A 12,204-nucleotide genomic window follows, 5' to 3' on the forward strand; every position below is an offset into this window, starting at 1 on the left:
AGACAGCAGAATGCACAGTTTCATGTAGAGAAGCTGCTCAGGTGATCAGATGTTACACTGATTTGTCTCAGTCTGATGGGAGATTAGCATCAGTTAAACCTTTTGTGTAAAGAATCTCTGTAATTCAGCATCCTGAGCAAGGAACCAACAAGTAGACATTGTCCAGCTGCTAGCTCCTGAGTCACTCTGTAGCCCTGAGCCAAGCTGGTCAGGATATAAAAAACATGTGGTGTTTACATGAGGTTCTTTAATGGAAGAGAACAATAGAGCCTGTTTTGTTTGGGTTATTTTTTAATTCAAAAGAATTCCCTTGGAATGTGTGCCATGGTATTTGGAAACTTTTGTTGGCTTTAAGGTGGCTGAAGTACTGGATTTCAAATTTCTGAAATTTGGATTTCAGCAATTACTGTTACCTATGCTACTTAGTATTATTAACCCCTGTAGAGAAATCAAAGATTTGATTGTTGCTCAGTCTGGGTTCAGGCTTTGTCCTTTATGATAAGACTAGTAGCTTGCTTATTAAAATGATATATAAACAATAAATATTTGTTTAAAAGGAGCAGTTAATACCTTTGCCTTGCCTCTGGCCTGTCCAGAGTCTAGTTCCTGAGTCCTTAAAATAACTGTTAGAGCAGAAGTCCTATATAATACTGACTGAAACAAAGGGTTGGGAAGAGAAACAAGACTGTTATTGAATGGAACTTCTGAGGATATGTAAAAGTGGCATTCTATCTTAGCTAAAACTGCTTTCAGCTCCAATAGTATGGCCCATTTGAAAGGTGCGCCATGCTGGTGTGTACCCATCATTCAAGGCAGTAAAAGACATGTGTTAACAGTATAGAGTGACTCTATGGAACACATGCTTACAGTATGAACAGAAAAAATATCATGGGACATGACTACTTCTGAGACAACATTCCTGCATCTTCTGGGATTGACATCCTTGGCAACTGCAAGTTTTTAGACATCTTTTGAAGATACTTGTAGGATGTTTATTCATTTAGTCTCTATGAGAAACTCTCTATGCTCTATGAGAAATAGCTGGATATGATGCAGAGGTAAGGAAACTGGTACTATTAAATCCTGCCAAATTAAATACTTCTTTAATGTGGAAGGCCAAGATGAGTAGATGTTTTTTCCACACATTTTATTTCTGAAGGAATCAATTTCCCCTTACATACAAGCACCATGACCCCTACATTTCCATACTAAATTTACATACTAAGTAAATGTCTTTTAATTAATTCTATTTCCGTGATGGCAAGAGATTGGTAAAGTTGCTAAAACAAAAGTTCTGCCTGTTTTAGTTTGCAAACTTTTCTGTTTGTTTGTTTGTTTTTCAAAGGAGTTTGTCTGCTTGATGTTTTCCTCTTTTTTAAAAATTTTATTTTATTCCTGTGATAGTGCTGCCCCTGCAGGTTGTTGCAGCTTAGTACTAAACAAGAGCTTTGGGATGTAGCTTCCAGTGTTTCCTGGGGTGGTGCACACTGTTGTTTTGTACTGTGAGGTGGCTTGCCACAGTGTATCCCCTACAACTTATTTAAAGTTTGAGAACATTCCAGGAAAAATAGAGGAAATGGACTAAGCAATTATTGCACATTGCATTTAGCCTGGCAAGTATTCATGTGATGTTTCTGCACTAGGAAGACATTCACAGTAACACAACTGAATGGGAATAAACAGAAAGGCCAGTTCTTAGAAGGGATATTAGTTACCTGAACCACAGAATCATGGCTTCCAAATGGGATCTGAGGCAGCCAGTATCAAAAGTTACATGATGAAGGATGTTGCACTGAAAAGAAGTGCCACTTGGAGAGTGTACATTTGCAAGGCAGGGGTCATCATTTCAGTCCCTGCCCTGCTCTGAACATCTCTGTTCAGTCTAAGTTTGCTGGGGCAAGGTTAGTTGCCCCAGCCTGGGCCAAGCAGACATGCTTTGAGGGTTTTTGAACATGCTGCCCTGCAGTATCTGCAAGTTATCTATTTGTTATAGAACAGCTTTAATAAGGAATAACAAATATCTCCCCAGAACCCCTGTAAAACTGGTAAACATGGATGTGAATGGGGTGCATCAGTGAGAGCAGAGGTGAACCCATGAGCTGAAGGTGTGTATCTCCACCAAAGTCTGATGTTGCATCACTTGCTGTCTTTGGGGAGCAAAAAGGAGCAATCCTTTCTCATATCTTTAAGAGGATCCTGTAGGAGTTTCTTACTGCAAGGAGAATTCAGGCAGCTCCTTTCTATCTATGCTGATAGGAAATTCTGTTTAGATCTAGTACTTCACACTTCAGAGTATATTAACCTGGGATGGCCAGTTAAAATATTTTATAGGGGCATTAAGTTTTATCAGCTCAGCTAATAAAATACTAGCTTTCACCTTTCAATGGAAAAAAACTTACATTTTTTTTTTCCTCCTGTTTCCCTAGAACCCATTTTTTGTTGTCTCCTGACTCAAGCAGTGTTCACAAAAGGAGCTGACTTTTGCTAAAGACAACTTGAGGAGCAGGCACCTCAGGGATGGGGAATAGGATTCAGTGGCTTAATGTAGAGTAAAATACACAAATGTCTTCATATAAAGGAAAATTGACAAATGTGTAGGAAAGTAATAATCAGTTACAACCAGTTTTCATTAAGAGTATATATATCAGGGGCTTTAGGGGGTTTTACTAGCTCATTTATCCCAATGGGTGTGGCCTTCCCACACACTCACTGATTTTTTTTGGGGAGTGGATGAGGATACCCAAGGAAAATATTGTTCCTGTTATTCAGTAGGATAAGGTCTTCAAGAAGATCTTTGGGGTTCAGAGTGCTTATCACAACTTCTGTACTTTGAATAAATGCAAAGGTCTTCAATTTGTTTTGCATGATTTGGCATCTGCTTTAAATGACAAACATGAACATAGTGGGTTAGATCTGTTCTCCCTGTAAATTTCATCACAAAAATATTGAGAAAGAAAATACTGAGTACCCTTACACTTGCCTTGAGTACACATATTAGTAATTGACAGTGTCTAGACAGATAGTGATCTGGCAAGTAAAGTCTGAGAAAAATAAACTGACAGATATTAAAGTCAGCCACATTTCCCAGTGGTAATAGAGGGGGAAGATTGTGGGGGGCTAACACAGTTGCCAGCAATTTTGTTTGAAAAATCTCTCCCTCATTAAAAAGTGTGCCGTTTTAAACATTTCACATAAAACCCCACCAAATTCTGTAGAACCTGAAAAACTACCCCAAGAAAGTAATCTGATGGTAAGATGAATATTTGTATGGGTGTGTGCACCACAGTGAATCAAGTTTTTCTTCTTTCTTCTTGAAGGACTCAAATTAGAGTCTTTTATGAGAACATAATCATACAGTGTATTGTCAGCATGTCATTACTAATGTCCACAGGAATTTAAAAACATAACAATGAGGCGCACTGTTATCAACTGGTGATCACTGAGCTTCAGCACAGCAGCATTCCTGATCATCTTGTCCTAAAATTGCAGTTCAGCCTCTCATCAGGCCTTGAAGATGGTTTGCTATAGAAAAATTGTAACCAAGTTTAAACTTACAGCACCTGAAGAGAGAAGAGGTTACCCCAGGTTTACAGTAAGCCTAAGTTAAGGTTTTCCAAAAGACCTAACAGAACAAGCCACTCCACCCCCAGCTACCCCTGTAGCTCTGCTTGGGGTTGGTGTGACCCCAGTGCAGGACCCAGAGTTTGGCCTTGGTGAGCCTCAGGCAGTTGGCCTTGGGCCATCAATTCAGGCTGTCCAGATGCCTCCATAGAGCCTTTTATATGGTTCTCTAACAAAATGAATGTTAAGCAGTCATCTTGTCATGCCTGAGAGATTCCAGCGAAAACTTTGAACTTGCTGACCAGTTCTGAAATAAATTTGACAGATGGACCAAAGATTCAGTTGCACCAAGTTCTGCTGATGAAAGTAGGCAGTGGGGGAAAGAGACACATTTCTGGTATCTCTCCATGGGAAGAAAGCCTGCTGTACAACATCTATTTTCATGTTTTATTTATATCTTCACAAATTATCTTTATAATACTTTAATGCAGTTCCATTACTAGAACCCAAAGAATTTACGAGGGAGAGCTTGGCAGAGAAAGCCAAGCCCAGCTTCACAATTTCTGCCATATCAGACCAAGATTTTAATCAAACAGGTAAAGTTTTGCATGAACTTTCAAAAGTGAAATTAAACTTTGAGAATAAGCGTGGAAAACCATAAATCCACTCTGTGCAATGACAGGTGGGAGAGAGGAGGCTGTCTGGATTTCAGGACACCAGGTTTCCAGTATGAATGAGTGATCCAGCTTGAGGAGAAGAGTAGATAAGGGTTTTTTGAGGGGGTGTGGGTGGGCAAGAAAAACCCACTGACAAGGTTAAAAAGATCTGTTTAGAAAAACTTTAAGCTTATTGCTGAATAATGAGGTTTTCTTCTCTTACAAGAATAGGGCTTTCAAGAGACTAGCTTTTTAAAAATACTGAAGCACTCCCTCAGTGGGTGTCTAGAAAGGACCTTCTGAGAAAACATGAGTTTTACAGGAAAGAGCAAACCAGACCTTCTTCATGGGGTCAGGCAAGATCTGCTGTGTGGAGAGTCTGCAACCTCACCAAGCTGCCGAGGCCACCCCAGCCCGGCTGCTGCATGCTGTGGAGCAGCACTCTCCTCCTGCTGCCAGGCTGGGAGCCTGTGCTGTGGCTCTGGGACTCACTGCCATGCTGCAGGAAGGACACACACACGCTTGTGAGCAGTTTGTCAGTAATAAAGGCATTAACAGTGAATGTTAACAGAGAATTTAACAAGTGAGGCAAACTCCTCTGGTCCCCAAGGAAGGGCTCCATAAAACACTGGGAGGGAGCAGGGCTAAGCTGTAAATAATTCAGTATCTTTGAAGGAGCATTTTCTGGAAGTTCATAAGAGGAGGCTGGTGCATGACAAGAGTTTTAGTATTATTGCAATGGAGCACTTAGACTAAGTGCCTCAGTTAAGTTAGTCAAGTAACACCAGAACCCCTGTTAAATTAGCTACACAACTATTATTAACTATTGAGCTATAAAACAATAAAACCTTGCTTGAACTGGAGGGGAAAAATTCCTCCTGCCCATTCCCAGTGGGGCATTGTGTGTTGAGCAAGAGGAAGAGAGGAGAGCAGATTACCAGCAGCCCTGTAACCTGCTGGGTGGTGCTCCTCAGGTGAGCTTTGTGTGTTTCACTGCTTTGATCTGTCACTCTCCATAATGCTGCTGGTGTGATGGTGGTCTGTGCTGGTAACCCTGCCCTCTGCCAGGAATCCCCATCAGCAGGGAGCTGCTATACTTGCTCTGCTGGCTGAGGCTTTCCACTGGCTCCCTGCCTTGGAGCACCAAGCACTAACGCATCCAAAGAGGATGCAGGTTTTGGTTTTTATTTCTCCAGGGGTGGCTCTTTGCAAGTATTGTTTGGGACTTCTGGAAAGTTCTGTCCTTCTTGGTTGGATGATTAAATGCATTAAAGTGCAGGAAGGTCAGGGCAGGATTACAGTCTGAGCTACAGTTTTCTCCTGTGCACACAGAGACCAATATGTATCATTGACTTCAGCAGAGTAAACTGGCATTTACCATCCATTTACTTTTTATTTTAATTCACTTTGGCCAAGGTCTGTTTGTTCATCTTGTATTCACCCATCCCAAGACCAGACATTCATTCTTCTTTCTCCTGCTCTCCTCCTGCCCCTAGATTTTCCTCCAAGTGCAGCACTCACTGAGTCTCTAGTCATGCCATATGAACCCCCTTGTCCTACTGTCTCCAGCCTCTCAGGCAGGGAATCCCACTCCTCTCTGTGGGGAATCAGGGAAGTTTATAGGCAATGAACGTGAGCTGGCCCTTCTCTGCCCTGAAATATACTCCTGCTTTTGCTGGAGGGCCCTGCCCCAGGGATCCTGCTCTGCCCACAGCCACTCCTGGTCTGCACTGAAGATAAGAGTTGTTTCTTCCTGTCCTTGACCTCTGACTTGAGCAGAGAAAATCTGGATGTTTGGCAAACAGCTTTTCATGACACCCAATAGTATCCACAGACATTAGGCTGGCCACAGCTGCTCTTGTGACAGTCCTTACTCATTGCTGTAGGTGCCAGAGTCCAGTATAAGGCTGCCACCACCTCACCCTGACACTCGCAGGTGCCAGGGGAGAAGCTGCAGACACGAGGTCAGCAGCATGTCCTTGTGCCTCCCCTCCTCAGCTGGGGCAGAAGGCCCCACCAAGTGGTCCATGCCATATGCCTGGCAGGGACATTCTGCTGGGGGTGAAGGAGTGAGGGACCTGACCCTGCCACAGGAAATTGCTATCTCCTCTAGAAACAAAAAGGAACTGGAGGCCCAGTTGCCCTGTGGCCTTGACCCTTGCTTAACAGTTTCCACCAGGCACAGAAAGCACTGAGCAAAGAGGACAGTCTAGTGCTGTAGTTTGTATTATTTATGACTGTCTGTCTTCAGAAGAATAGATTGGGCAACCCTTGGAAACAGAATACTTAAGCCAAATCACTGATGATACAATTGCCAAAAGATGTGAAGTTTAAGTCTTGGCACAACTGATTTTGAGAAATGAAAAACACTCATCAGAGACATGCCCTCCAAGACAGTTCTGCTTCCTCACTTACTAACTGGAAACAACAGAAATGAGCTCAGAGTGAAAAGCTGGCTAAAGAGCTTCCTTGCTTGCCCTGTCCCTTAAAAGATTATCTGCACTGTACAGGAGATCATTTCACATTGCTCACAGAAATCAAATAATCCAACAAGGAGAATGAAGCATGCTTGTGGCAATCACATTGCTGATGCTGCTGTCTTCAGGGCCACAAAGGCTGTGTCCTGCTGCCCCAGGTGTCTTTCATATGACACATTTCAGATGACTTTCCAGATATGCCACACTGCACATGGAAAATTCAAACAGAAACATCTGGAGACTGCAGCTCTCTGGTATGAGAAGAGCAATGGCTGATCCTAAGTGTTACCAGAATCACAAAGTAGCAGAGGTTTCAGTCCACCTCACTGTCTACTTAATGATCCCACGCTTCATCCACTTGTGTCTGAGGAAGTTTTTGAAGACTGCTGAAAGGTAGACTAGTGACAAAATAAAAAATATCCACTGCTTTCTCCTCATCCACCAAGCCAGTCCTTTCACTGTAGACTGCTCTGAGGTTAGTTAAGTACGATTTCCCTTTCATAAATCTATGCTGACTGGCCTTAATCACTTTTTAGTCTTCAATCTGTTTGCAAAGAGTTATGAAGAGGATTTTTTCATTACTTTTATGCATTTCAAGGTGTAGGTGGGCAGTGAGTGCTTTCCCAGATCCTCCTTGTTCTCCTCAAAGAAAAAAATTACATTGTTTTCTTCCAGTCTTCAGACTCTCCCAATCACCATGACTTTTCAATGATGATTAAGAGTGACCTCACAATAACACCTGCCAGCTTCCTCTGTGGTGATGGGTACATCCCTTCAGGGCCCATGGACTTACAAACCATGTTGGGTTTTCTTAAGTGCTCCCTAACCTGTTTCCCCTGCATCGATGGTGAGTCCTCCTTGCTTCAGGAGATGAAAAATGTTGGGGAAGTTCACCTTGTGAAAGACAAAAACCCCTTAGCAGCTCAGGGAGGAAGAGGATTTACATGGCTTTGGGACCCAGGAGAGGCTGAGGAGGATGGGAAAATGACGCAGTTCATTTTAAAAGAAAAATTAAGGAAGTCTGCTGGTGTCAGAGTAAAATAGATGCAATTCAGTAATCAAAGCAGAACATGAATAGCAATTGGAATTGCAAATCTAAACACCCAAAGCAGTTGAACCCAACTCGTGCAATCTGTGCTGACTGATCCTAATTCAATACAGCACCTTTTCCTGGCCATATCCCATATCCACCACAGGGGCTGCTTCTACATACTGCTTGCAATGAAGTAAAACACTGACTCCTCGATCATAATTATTAAAAAGCCTCAAATTACTACCCTGAGGGAAAACAGAGGAAAACTTGCCAGGAGTACCAGACACACGGATTACTAAATATCCCAAAGACCACAAGGAGAGAAAAGGTCTCTGAAATGAATCAAGGTGTATTCCCTAAAGCTTCCTCAGCTGGAGTCTTTTATACCACCAAAAGTTTGACAACCTTGTTTCATTTAAAAATATAGAGAATGCATTTAGGACCATATTGTACAAAATAGTCCATAGCCTTGCCAATCTCCCCAGGGGCAGGATCTTTGGAGGGGTTGAAAAGGAAAGTATGTCTTTGCTCAGTCTGATCTGCAATTCTTTTCACATGCAAAGGCAGAGGTGCTGGGGAGAGGAAAGCCAGACGAAACACAGTGTGTGTTCCCAGGGCTAGAGAGATGTGGGCCAAATCTTTGTTCTGCTTTCTCATTTCCCCTTTGATGTGACTGATACAAAAACATTACCCTTTCTCAATTTGATGTTCTCAGGATAAATACAGCAATAAATTCAGGTGTGCAGTTTCTGCCTTGTACTGTTTAAGTAGTTCCTTATCATTATGTGTCTATTTCACCTTTAAATGCTGCATGAGTCAAAAACCTCCAAATGCAGACGTTTCTGTAAGATACAGACTGGCTAATGTAGGATTCTGAGGAGCACCATAGTGCTCTGATGGACTCAAAAGAACCTTTCTATATAAAAATACTTGCTTCAGAGCAAGAGATTGCTCCCAAGAAATTAGCCCTTAGATACTGAGGCCAGTGCTTTCAGAGCTAAGACCTCAGGAATGTAGTGTATCCATGCCATGTATGGGGATTTGTGTTAGCTTTGGCAGTAGCTATGGCCATCAGAAACAGCAATAAGCCAGAACAAACCATTTTGCCTGTGTGATCATTCACAACCTGATCTCCTTGCATCTCTGCTGGGTCACGAATGTTTTGCAGCACCTGGGCCTTGCAGACAACTGTTTTCTGCAGAAGAGAACAATGTTACAGGGTTACCTGTGGTTGGATCCTCAAAAGTGGTGTTTCTTCATGAAGCTAATCTGAACAACCTAAGCCTTCATTATATGTTCTTAAATATATGATCAGAGGATCATGCATCCAGTGCTCTTTCACCTCTGAGTCTCCCTCTCTGCTATGCTCTCATGAGACTCCACCTAGAGTGGAGTGTTGCATCCAGCTCTGGAGATCCCAACACAAGAAAGATGGACCTGTTGGAATGCATCCATTGGAGGCCGCTAAGCTGATCACAGGCTGGAACTCCTTTTCTATGAAGGCAGGCTACGAGAGTTGGGGCTGTTCAGCTTGCAGGAGGGGAAGCTCTAGGATGATATTACAGCACCTTCCAGTACCTAGAGGCAGCCTGGATGGGGCTCTTAAGTAGTCTGCTCTAGTGGAAGGTGTCCTGGCCCATGGCAGTGAGGTTTGGATCTAAATGATCTTTAGAGTCCCTTTCCAACACAAACCATTCCATAATTCTGCTGTTCTTATCACTGCCCAGCTGGGCACAGTACCTTAGAGCTGGTTAAAAGAGGCATAAAGCAGTTATACATATATGTTTGTTTTCACATATCCCAAACATACTGAAAAATTAACTTTTGTGAAGGTCAGAGATGGGATCTGTATCTTTGTATTTCAAGCCAGGGATAAATTTGGTGCTGTATTGACCCACCATGCTGAATGTACCTAAAGTGGAGGGAGTTGCTGCCAGCACAGAAGTTCCTTCAAGAGCATGGAAATGTCAAAATTACACTGGTAGGTTATAAATCTGGAAAGGCTTTCTGTGTATAACCTTTGAAAAATCATAAAGGTTTTGTTTCCTCCTTTTTAAAAATGAATAACCTATCCTTCTTGAGCCTGAAATGTGTTTCTGTTGGAAGCAGGTTGGGTGATGAACACTGCATGAACAGGGGCTGGGGGTCCCCCCAACCTGCAGGACAGTCCTGCTTGTGCAGGATGGGAAGCATGGAAGCTGCAAGAAGGCATGGCTCCTCTATGGCAGGGAGCTACTGAGGGGAGCTGAGATCACAGGAAGAGGTTTCATTTTGGAAAGCTTTTGATTCAGACTTAAAGGGAAACCAGCAAAAAGGTTCTTCCCTCTCAGGCAGGGAGAAAGATAATTATCTTTTAGGGAGGTTTGGTTGTAATAGACCTTTAGGAAGCCTGTGAAACTTAGTAACTGGATGCTACCCATCTTAAAAGACTTGAAGAAATGGTTGATTTGCAGGAAAGAAAATCAGATGAGTGAAAAAATTTTAACAGCTAGGGTTGGAACAGAGACACCATGGAACAGGATTGGTTATCAAATCCCCTTTGCTGGAAGTTTCTAAAAATAGAGGAAGTGGTTGGTGAGTGTAAGGGGAACTGTTAGAACTTTGGTGTGGAAACAATTACCAAGGGGCCTCCCAGCCGTGCATCTGAATGGCACTACTGCTGAGAAGTGATGCTGGCAGCATTGCAGTGGAGAGGCAAGGAATCCCAAGGAAATACAAGATGAGATAGAGCCAGATGCCTGCGGCAGGGGCCATGCCCTGAGTGGCCCCTCACCTGTATGGCTGGTTTGAGGAATCCCAGCTATGGGACACCAGCCCCAGGGGCTTTGCCTGTCCCCAGTCCTGCAGCTCATCTTCTGAAGCACAAGTGTTCATGGCTCCTATTAATTTCTGTTTTTTTTCTTTAGAGCTTGTTACAAATGTTGATCAAAGTTTCCTTTTTCGAGTTAATGATCTGAAAAATCATAAAACATGCCAAGTTTGGAATTAGTGTGGGAGTAACTCACTGACTAAAAAACAAGTTTGGTGAGTTGACCTTCGTGTACAATAGTACACTGTTATTTTGTGATCTACGTTTAGATTTTTTTCCACTTAAAACAAATCCCTGTGCATCCCGTTTCACAAATTCCAATAAACATTTTGAAACACTCCATAAATACAATTCATTCTTGTCTTGTAAATGTCTCTGAACTACAGCCAATATATTCCAAAGTAAAAAAAAAAAAAAAAAAAAGAAAAAAAAGAATCCAAAAAAGATAAAAATTAAGGAAAAAACAAAACAAAACAAAAACAAAACAACTAGGACTGAATCTATTTGATGAATACGTGATACTGAGTTACTGTGAAGTTTTTATTGCCACTTGTTTTGTAATACTGCCCTCCCAGACTCATCCCAATGAAAGGTGGATTCTCCCTTTGGTGGATAAAGGAACCAATATTGAAACGTGGCTCCATACATTGCTGTACATGACATCCCTCAGCTCTTCCTGGTAGAGGTGGCAGCAGGGGTGTGTGTCAGTGCCTTCCAGGTTGGTGGCCCCTGAAGCCTGGTCCAGGGAGCAGCAGAGGCCAGTCATGGAGCAAAGCCATGCAAAGTCAGTTATGGGAAAAGCTAAAGGAATCTTTGCCAAAGGTATCTGAGCCAGTTAAGTTCAGGCAAGAAAATTCTCATTTGGCACCCTAGTATTTTAAGCAAATGTAGAGAACTGACAGGTCCTACTGAAATACAGCTTATGGTACTGGTCAGCAATGGGGGTGATGTATGGAACAAACGCTGAAGGGTTCTTTACAGTCTGCAATGAAAGAAACGAAATGTGCCTGGAAAAAGCAGCAAGGCACCTTGAATATATACATATATGAAATTGGGTCCAGCCCTGCAGACAAGAACTTAGGACAGTTGGTGTACTGGTCATGATCTGGCAGTGTGCATATGCAGCTCAGAAGGCCAAACATATCCTGGGCTGCATCAAAAGAAATGAGGCCACAGGTGGAGGAGGAGGAGGATGATTCTCCCCATCTACTCCATTCTCATGAGATCTCATGTGAAGTCCTGCGTCCAGCTCTATACAGCACAGGTGCAAGGCTGGTGCACTGCAGGGACTTAGGTCTGAAGAGAGACTGCCTGAAGAGGCTGGAAGAGTGCAGAAGGTTGCTCATGACAGTTGTGATCCTTGAGATCATCCATGGACACCTTCCCCAGTCCCACAGGCTTGAACAAGCTGTGTGTCAAGGAGGGTTGAAATGCTACCAAACCACAATGGCAGCGAGGCAGTCTGTAAGAGGAGCTGATAGCTTTTATTAGGTCCATGAAACAGTGAGGGGAAATAAGACTGTTAAATAGAAAGGAGCAAAGACAAGCCTTCAGGTATGAAAGCCCCTTTCTGGGACCTGCAAGAGGAGCTAGAGTGAGACCAGTTGTGGTAGCATTTTCATTGGGCCGATATCCAGAGGAGGAGCGAGCAGGGATGTTTGAACCCAG

This window comes from Cyanistes caeruleus, chromosome 2 (assembly GCF_971803275.1).
Source record: "Cyanistes caeruleus chromosome 2, bCyaCae1.hap1.1, whole genome shotgun sequence".
Taxonomy (NCBI): domain Eukaryota; kingdom Metazoa; phylum Chordata; class Aves; order Passeriformes; family Paridae; genus Cyanistes; species Cyanistes caeruleus.